This window comes from Penaeus japonicus, unplaced genomic scaffold, assembly GCF_977035675.1.
Source record: "Penaeus japonicus unplaced genomic scaffold, GWHDUDI00000001_assembly GWHDUDI00000005, whole genome shotgun sequence".
Lineage (NCBI taxonomy): Eukaryota > Metazoa > Arthropoda > Malacostraca > Decapoda > Penaeidae > Penaeus > Penaeus japonicus.
The window spans coordinates 21,794,634-21,805,409 of NW_028234407.1; positions in this window are offsets into that span (position 1 = coordinate 21,794,634).

Genomic DNA, 10,776 nt, shown 5'->3' on the forward strand with positions numbered 1-10,776 from the left:
CGCTGATTTTCGTTATATTATAGAAAAATAAATTGCGAGAAAAAAGGTGCAAGAAAAAAAATGTCGATCCTGAAAAAAACCCTAAAATGCTTAAAAGAAATTTGAGTCATTCTGATAACGAAACGGATTATAGTTAAATGCACTGATTTTTTTTATATTAAAGGAAAAAGTAATTGCGAGAAAAAAGGTGCAACAAAAAAAAAAATGACGATCCTGAAAAAAACCCTTAAATGCTTAAAATACACGTTAGAGCCATTCTGATAACGAAACGGATTAGTTAAATGCGCTGATTTTCGTTATATTAAAGGAAAAAGGAATTGTGAGAAAAAGGGTGCAAGAAAAAAAAATGACGATCCTGAAAAAAAACTAAAATGCTTAAAATACACGTCAGAAGCATTCTGATAACGAAACGGATTACAGTTAAATGCGCTGTTTTTCGTTATATTAAAGCAATTGAGAGAAAAAAGGTGCAAAAAAAAATTACGATCCTGAAAAAACCCTAAAATGCTTAAAATGCACGTTGGAGCCATTCTGCTAACGAAACGGATTACAGTTAAATGCATCGATTTTTTTTTATATATTAAAGAAAAAGCAACTGCGAGAAAAAAAGGTGCAAGAAAAAAATAATGATCCTGAAAAAAACCCTAAAATGCTTAAAATGCACGTTGGAGCCATTGTGATAACGCAACGGATAAAAGTTAAATGCACTGATTTTTGTTATATTAAAGGAAAAAGCAATTGCGAGAAAAAAAGGTGCGTGAAAAAAAATGACGATCCTGAAAAAAAAATCATAAATGCTTAAAATACACGTTAGAGCCATTCTGATAACAACACGGATTACAGTTAAATGCACTGACCTTTGTTATATTAAAGGAAAAAGGAATATCGAGAAAAAAGGTGAATAAAAAAAAAAGACGATCCTGAAAGAAACCCTAAAATGCTTAAAATACACGAAACGGATTACAGTTAAATGCACTGACTTTTGTTATATTAAAGGAAAAAGCAATTGCGAGAAAAAACGTGCAAGAAAAAAAAATTGATGATCCTCAATAAAAACCTAAAATGCTTAAAATACACTTTAGAATCATTCTGATAACGAAACGGATTAAAGTTAAATGCACTGATTTTTTTATATTAAAGGAAAAAGATATTGCGAGAAAAAAAATGCAAGAAAAAAAAATGACGATCCTGAAAAAAAACAACCTAAAATGCTTAAAATACACGCTAGAGCCATTCTGATAACGAAATGGATTTCAGTTAAATGCACTGATTTTTGTTATATTAAAGGAAAAAGCAATTGCGAGAAAAAAGGTGCAAGAAAAAAAATGACGATCCTGAAAAAGACCCTAAAATGCTTAAAATACACGTTAGAGGCATTCTGATTACGAAACGGATTACAGTTAAATGAACTGATTTTCGTTATATTAAGGGAAGAGCAATTCCGAAAAAAAGGTGCAAGAAAAAAATGACGATCCTGAAAAAACCCTAAAATGCTTAAATTACACGTTAGAGCCATTCTGATAACGAAAGGGATTACAGTTAAATCCGCTGATTTTCGTTATATTAAAGGAAAAGGCAATTGCGAGAAAAAAGGTGCAAGAAAAAATAATGACGATCCTGAAAAAAAAACTAAAATGCTTAAAATACACGCTAGAGCCATTCTGATAACGAAACGGATTACAGTTAAATGGACTGATTTTTGTTATATTAAAGGAAAAAGCAATTGCGAGGAAAAATGTGCAAGAAAAAATAATGACGATCCTGAAAAAAAAACTAAAATGCTTAAAATACACGCTAGAGCCATTATGATAACGAAACGGATTACAGTTAAATGCGCTGATTTTCGTTATATTAAAGGAAAAAGCAATTGCGAGAAAAAAGGTGCAAGAAAAAAAAATGACAGTAATAGATACGATCCTGAAAAAAAAATGCTTAAAATACATATGAAAATATATATTGTATATTAAATATTAGAATAAAGGAATTTTAAAAAATGTCAGAAATAGATACGATCCTGAAAAAAAAGCGAGGAAAAAGGTGCAAGAAAAAAAAGACAGTAATACATACGATCCTGAAAAAAATGCAAAAAAATGGTGCAACAAAAAATGCTTAAAATTCATATTAAAATACATATTAAAATACGTATTATATATTAAATATTACAATAAAGGATTTGAAAATACGATCCTGAAAAAAATACAAGAAAAAGGTGCAAGAAAAAGCTTAAACTTCATATTAAAATACATATCAAAATATATATTTTATATTGAATATTAGAATAAAGGAATTGAAGAAAAAATGACAGGAAAAAAAACGCGAGAAAAAAGGTGCAAGAAAAAAATTGAAATACATATTATAATACATATTGAATATTAGAATAAAGGAATTGAAAAAAACAGTAATAGATACGATCCTGAAAAAAAAAATGCTTAAAATACATGTTAGAGCCATTCTAATAATGAAAGGGATTACAGTTAAATGCGCTGATTTTCGTTATATTAAAGGAAAAAGCAATTGCGAGAAAAAAAGTGAAAAAAATAAAAATAAAAATAACAGTAATAGATACGATCCTGAAAAAATGCTTAAAGTACATATTAAAATGTATATTATATATTAAATATTAAAATAATTGAATTGAAAAAAGGTGACTGTAAAAGATACGATCCTGAAAAAAAAATGCAAGAAAAAAGGAGCAAGAAAAAAAATGCTTAAAATAATTATGAAAATACATAATAAGATACATATTATATATCAAATATTACTATAAAGGAATTGAAAAAAAGACAGTAATAGATACGATCCTGAAAAAAAAATTAAAATACATTTTAGAGCCATTATGATAATGAAACGTATTACAGTTAAATGCGCTTTTTCGTTAAATTAAAGGAAAAACAATTACGAGAAAAAAGGTGTAAGATAAAAAAAAAATGAAAATAGGGACAGTAATAGATACGATCCTGAAAAAAAAACTTAAAATACATATCAAAATACGTATTATATATTAAATATTAGAAAAAAGTAGTTGAAAAAAATGACAGTAATATATAGGATCCTGAAAAAAAAACAAAGACATATTAAATCACATATCAAAATACATATTATATATTGAATATTAGCATAAAGGAATTGAAGAAAAAATTACATTGCGAGATACGATACTGAAAAAAAATGTATATATATATATTAAAATACATATTAGAATACATATTACATATTAAATATTAGAATAAAGGAAATGAAAAAAATGACAGTAATAGATACGATCCTGAAAAAAAATGCGAGAAAGAAGGTGCAAAAAAAAAGACAATAATATATACGATGCTGAAAAAAATGATTAAAATACATATTAAAATACATATCAAAATACATATTATATATTAAATATTAGAATTAAGGAAATGAAAAAAAAACAATAACGCTCTAACGTGTATTTCAAGCCTTTTTTTTTTTTTTTTTTTTTTTTTTAGTGTCTATTACTGTCATTTTTATTTTTGCACCTTTTTTCTCTCAATTGCTTTTTCCTTTAATAGAACGAAAATCAGCGCATTTAACTGTAATCCGTTTCATTATCAGAATGGCTCTAACGTGGATTTTGTTTCTTTTTCAGGATCGTATCTATTACTGTCATATTTTTTTGCACCTTTTTGGCTCAATTGCATTTTCCTTTAATATAACGAAAATCTCCGCATTTAACTGTAATTCGTTCCATTATCAGAATGGCTCTAACGTGTATTTTAAGCATTCTTTTCCAGGGTCATATCTATTACTGTCATTTTTTTCTTTTTGCACTTTTTTCTCTCGATTCCTTTTATTATATATAACGCAAATCAGCTCATTTAATCCGTTGCATTATGAGAATGACTCTAATGTGTATTTTAATTATTCTTTTCAGCATCCTATTACTGTCATTTATTTGGCCCCTTTATTCTCTCAATTGCTTTTTCATTCAATATAAAGAAAATCAGCGCATTTAACTATAATCCATTTCATTATCGGAATGGCTCTAATGTGTATTTTAAGCATTTTTATTTACAGGATCGTATCTAATACTGCCATTTTTTGCCTTTTTTTTCTCTATTGCCTTTTCCTTTAATATAACGAAAATTCGTTTCATTATCAGAATAGCTCTAACGTGTATTTTAATTTTTTTTCACCCCATTTTTTTCAATATAACGAAAATCAGCGTATTTAACTGTAATCCGTTGCATTATCAGGATGGCTCTAACTTGTATTCTAAACTTTTTTTTCACCTTTTTTTCTTTCAATTTCTATTTTCTTTCATATAACGAAAATCAGCGCATTTAACTGTAATCCATTTCATTATCAGAATTCCTCTAACGTGTTTTTTAAGCTTTTTTTTCAGGATCGTATCTCTTAATGTCATTTTTTTTTTTTTTTTGCATCTAATTTCTCTCAATTGCTTTTTCCTTTATTATAGCGAAAATCGGTGTATTTAACTGTTTAATCCGTTTCATTATCAGAGTGGCTCTAACGTGTATTCTAAGCATTTTTTCAGGATCGTATCTATTACTGTCATTTTTTTACACCTTTTTTCTCTTAATTTCTTTTTCCTTTAATATGACGAAAATCAGCGCATTTAACTGTATTTCGTTTTGATTATCAGAATGGCTCTAACGTGTATTATAAGCATTTTTGTTTTGTTTTTCAGGATCGTATCTATTACTGTCATATTTTTACACCTTTTTCTCTCGAGATTGCTATTTTTTTTAATAACGAAAATCAGCGCATTAAACTGTAAACCCTGTCATTATCATAATGGCTCTAACGAGTATCTTAAGTATTTTTTTTTTTTTTTTTTTTTTTAGGATCGACTCTATTACTGTATTTTTGTTTGTTTGTTTGCACTTTTTTCTCTCAGTTGCTTTTTCCTTTAATATAACGAAAATGCGGCATTTAACTGTAATATGTTTGATTATCAGAATGGCTCTAACGTGTATCTTAAGCAGGTTTTTTTTTCAGAATCGTATCTATTAATGTCATTTTTTTTCACCTTTTTGCTCTCAATTGTTTTTTCCTATAATATAACGAAAAATATCGCATTCAACTGTAATCCTCTTCATTCTCAGAATGGCTCTAACGTGTTTTTAAGCATTTTTTTTTTCTGGATCCTATCTATTACTGTCATTTTTTTTCACCTTTTTTCTCTCAATTGCTTTTTCCTTTAATATAAGGAAAAGAATGGCTCTAACGTGTATTTTAAGTATTTTTTTCACAATCGTATCTTAATTTCTTTTTCCTTTAATATAACGAAAATCAGCGCAGTTAACTGTAATCCGTTTCATTATCAGAATGCCTCTAACGTTTATTTTGTTATTTTTTTCAGGATCGAATCTATTACTGTTCTTCTTTTTTTAAGCATTTTTCTCTTAATACTTATCCTTTTAATATAACGAAAATCAGCGCATTTAACTATAATCCATTTCATGATTAGAATGGCTGGTATTTAAAGCATTTTTTTCAGGATCGTATCTATTACTGTAATTTTTCTTTTTGCACTTTTTTCCCTCCTATTGCTTTTTCCTTTAACATAACGAAAGTCAGCGCATTTACCTATAATCCGTTTCATGATCAGAATGGCTCTAACGTGTATTTTAAGCTTTTTTTTTTTTTTTTTTTTTTTAGGATCTTATCTATTACTGCATTTTTTTTCACTTTTTTCTGTCAATATATACTTTTTAATATAACGAAAATCAGTGCATTTAACTGTAATGCGTTTTAATTATAATAATGGCTCTAACGTGTATTATAACATTTTAGTTTTGTTTTTCAGGATCGTATCTATTACTGTCATTTTTCTTTTACACCTTTTTTCTCTCAATTGCTTTTTCCTATAATATAACGAAAATCAGGGTATCTAACTTTAATCCGTTGCATTATCAGAATGGCTGGAACGTGTATTTTAAGCTTTTTTTTTCAGAATCGTATTATTATTATTTTTTATTTTTTTATTTATTTATTTATTTTTTTTTTGCCTTTTTCTCTCAATTGCTTTTTTGTAATATAACGAAAATCAGCGCATTTAGATGTAATACGTTGCATTATCAGAATGGTTCTAAAGTGTTTATTTTAGGCCTTTTTTCAGGATCGTATCTATTTGAGTATTTTCCCCCCTTTTTTCTTTTAATTGATTTTTCCTTTGATATAACGAAATCAGCGCATTTAACTGTAATCCGTTTCATTATCAGAATGGCTCTAATGTTTATTTTTTTTCTGTATTTTCAAGATCATATATATTACTCTCATTTTTTTTGCACCTTTTTTTCTCAATTCATTTTTCCTTTTTTCAATTCCTTTATTCTGGTACTTAATATACAATATATATTTTGATATGTATTCTATTTTTTTTGTGTATTTTCAGGATGGTATATATTACTCTGATTGTTTTTTTGCACCTTTTTTCTCTCAATTGCTTTTTCCTTTAATATAACGAAAATCAGCGCATTTAACTGTAATCCATTTCATTATCAGAATGGCTCTAACGTGTATTCTAATCTTTTTTGGGCATTTTCAGGAACGTATACTGTCATTTTCTTTTTGCACCTTTTTTCTCTCAATTGCTTTTTCCTTTTTTCAAAGCTTTTATTCTGATATTCATATATAATATATATTTTAATATGTATTTTGATCTTTTTGGGGGTATTTTCAGGATCGTATATATTACTCTCATTTTTTTCTTTTTTTTTCCATTTTTTTTTTCAATTTCTTTATTCTGATATTTAATATTAATATGATATATGTTTTAATATGTATTTTAATCTTTTTTTAGTATTTTCAGGATCGTATATATTACTCTCATTTTTTCTCTCAATTGCTTTTTCCTTTTTTTCAATTCCTTAATTCTGATATTTCATATATGATATGTATTTTAACATGTATTTTAATACTTTTTGGGTATTTTCAGGATCGTATATATTACTCTCATTTTATTTTTTGCACCTTTTTTTCTCTCAAATGCTTTTTCCTTTAATATAACGAAAATGAGCGCATTGAACTGTAATCCGTTTCATTATCAGAATGGCTCTAACGTATATTCTGTTTTTTTTTCAATTCCTTGATTATCATATTTAATATATGATACATATTTTAATATGTATTTTAATCTTTTTTGTGTATTTTCAGGATCGTATACATTATTCTCATTTTTTTGCATCTATTTCTCTCAATTGCTTTTTCCTTTAATATAACGAAAATCAGCGCATTTACCTGTAATCTGTTCCATTATCAGAATGGATTTAACTTGTATTTTAATCTTTTTGGGGTATTTTCAGGATCGTATATATTACTCTCTTTTTTTGCACCTTTTTCTCTGAATTGCTTTTTCTTTTTTTCAATTCCTTTATTCTGATATTTAATATATAATATATATTTTGATATGCATTTTAATCTTTTTTGGTATTTTCAGGATCGTATATATTACTCTCATTTTTTTATGCACCTTTTTTCTCTGAATTCTTTTTTCCTCTAATATAACGAAAAACAACGCATTTAACTGCAATCCATTTCATTATCAAAATGGTTCTAACATGTATTTTACACATTTTCTCTTTCAATTGTTTTTACCTTTTTTTCAATTTCTTTATTCTGACATTTTATATTTGATATATATTTTAATGTGCATTTTAATCTTTTGGGGGTATTTTCAGGATCGTATATATTACTCTATTTTTTTTTTTTTTTTTTTTTGCACGTTTTTTCTCTTGATTCCTTTTTCCTTTTTTTCAATTCCTTTATTCTGATATTTAATATATATTATATATTTCAATATGTATTTTAATTTTGCGGTGTATTTTCAGGATCGTATATATTACTCTATTTTTTTAACCTTTTTTCTCTCAATTGCTTTTTCCTTTAATATAACGAAAATCAGCACATTTAACTGTAATCCGTTTAATTATCGGTATGGCTCTAACGGGTATTTTAAGCTTTTTTTTCAGGGACTGTAATCTGTTTCATTATCAGAATTGCTCTTATGTGTATTTTAAGCTTTTATTTTCAGGATCGTATCTATTACTTTCATTTTTTTGTACCTTTTTTCTCTCAATTGCTTTTTCCTTTAATTAACGAAAATCAGCGCATTTAACTGTAATCTGTTTCATTATCAGAATGGCTCTAACATGTATTTTAAGCATTTTTTTCAGGATTGTATCTATTATTGTCTTTTTTTCTTTGCACCTTTTTCTCTCAATTGCTTTTTCCTTTAATATAACGAACATCAGCGCATTTAACTGTAATCCGTTTAATTATCGGTATGGCTCTAACGGGTATTTTAAGCTTTTTTTCAGGATCGCATCTATTTCTGTCATTTTTTTTTTTTTTTTGCACCTCTTTTCTCTCAATAGCTTTTTCCTTTAATATAACGAAAATCAGCGCATTTAACTGTAATCCGTTTCATTATCAGAATAGCTCTAACGTGTATTTTCAGCATTTTTTTCCGGATCTTATCTAATACTGTCATATTTTACACCTTTTTTCTCTCAAATGCTTTTTCCATTAACATAACGAAAATCCTTTTCATTATCGGAATGGCTCTAACGTGTATTTTAAGCCTTTTTTACAGGATTGTATCTATTACTATATATATATATTTTTTTTTTTTTGCGCCATTTTTCTCTTAATTGCTTTTTCCTTTAATATAACGAAAATCAGAGCATTTAACTGTAATCCGTTTCATAATCAGAGTGGCTTAACGGGTATTTTAAGCATTTTTTTTAGGATCGCGTCTATTACTTTCTTTCTATTGCACCGTTTTTTCTCTGAATTGCTTTTTCCTTTAATCAACGAAAATCAGCGCATTTAACTGCAATCCGTTTTATTATCAGAAAGGCTTCAACGGGTATTTTAAGTTTTTTTTTTTTCTTTTACAGGGTCGTATCTATTACTATCATTGTATTTCGCACTCTTTTTCTCTCAATTGCTTTTTCCTTTATTATAACGAAAATCAGCTTATTTAACTGTAATCCGTTTCATTATCAGAATGGCTGTAACGGGTATCATATTTTTTTTTTAGGATCGTATATTTTTAGCCTTTTCTTTTTAATTTAGGATCGTATCTATTACTGTCATTTTTTTCACCTTTTTTCTCTCAATTGCATTTTTTTAGTATAACGAAAATCAGCGCATTTAACTGTAATCCGTTTAGTTATCAGAATGGCTCTAACGTATATTTTAAGCATTTTTTTTTTTTTTTTTTTGAGGATTGTATCTATTACTATCATTTTGTTCACAACTTTTCTCTGAATTGCCTTTTTTAGTATAACGAAAATCAGCGCATTTAACTGTAATCTGTTTAATTATCAGAATGGCTCTAACGAGTATTTTAAGCTTTTTTTTCAGTATCGTATCTATTACTGTCAATTTTTCACCTTTTTTTTCTCAATTGCCTTTTTTTAGTATAAAGAAAATATGCGCATTTAACTGTAATCTGTTTGATGATCAGAATGGCTCTAATGGGTATTTTAAGCTTTTTTTCAGGATCGTATCTATTGCTGTCATTTTTTCCACCTTTATTCTCTTAATTTCTTTTTCCTTTAATATAACGAAAATCAGCGCATTTAACTGTGATCCGTTTCGGCTCTAACGTATATTTTAAGCATTTTTTTTTTTTTTTTGAGGATCGTATCTATTACTGTCATTTTGTTCACCTTTTTTTCTCTCAATTGCCTATTTATTTGGTATAACGAAAATCAGCGCATTTAACTGTAATTCCTCTAATTATCAGAATGGGTCTAACGAGTGTTTTAAGTATTTTTTTTTTCAGGATCGTATCTATCAGTCACTTTTATTTTTTTCGCACCTATTGTTTCTCAATTGCTTTTTCCTTTAATATAACGAAAATCAGAGCACTGAACTTTAATCTGTTTCATGATCAGAATGGCTCTAATGGGTATTTTAAGCTTTTTTCCTGGATCGTATGTATTACTGTCATTTTATTGCACCTTTTTTCTCTCAATTCTTTTTTTCCTTTAATATAACGAAAATCAGCGCATTTTACTGTAATCCGTTTTATTATTATAATTGCTGTAACGTGTATTTTAAGCATTCTGTTTTTTAGGATCGTATCTATTTATGTCTTTTTTTCTTTTCTTCTTTTTTTTTTTTGCACCTTTTTTCAATTCCTTTTTCCATTAATATAACGTTTTTTTAGGATCGTATCAATGAATGTCATTTTTTCCCCACCTTTTTTTCTCTCAATTACATTTTCCTTTAATATAACGAAAATCAGCGCATTTAACTGTAATCCGTTTTATTATCAGAATGGCTCTAACGGGTATTTTAAGCATTTTTTTTTTTTTAGGGTCGTATCTATTACTGTCATTTTTTTCTCTTGATTGCATTTTTTTTTTTTTTGGTATAACGAAAATCAGCGCATTTAACTGTAATCCGTTTCATTATCATAATGGCTCTAAACATTTTTGTTCAGGATCGTATTTATTAGTTTTTTATTTTTTTTTTGCATTTTTTTCTTTCAATTCCTTTTTACTTTAATATAACGAAAATTAACGCATTTAACTGCAATCCGTTGCATTATCAGTATGGCTCTAACGTGCATTTTAAGCTTTTTTTCAGGATCGTATCTATTACTTTCTTTGTTTCACCTTTTTTCTTTCAATTTCTTTTTCCTTTAATATAAGTTTTTTTTCAGGATGGTATTTATTACTGTCATTTTTTTTCTCTTAATTGCTTTTTTTTCATTATACCGAAAATCAGCGCATTTAACTTTAATCCGTTTCATTATTAACGTGTATTTTAAGTTTT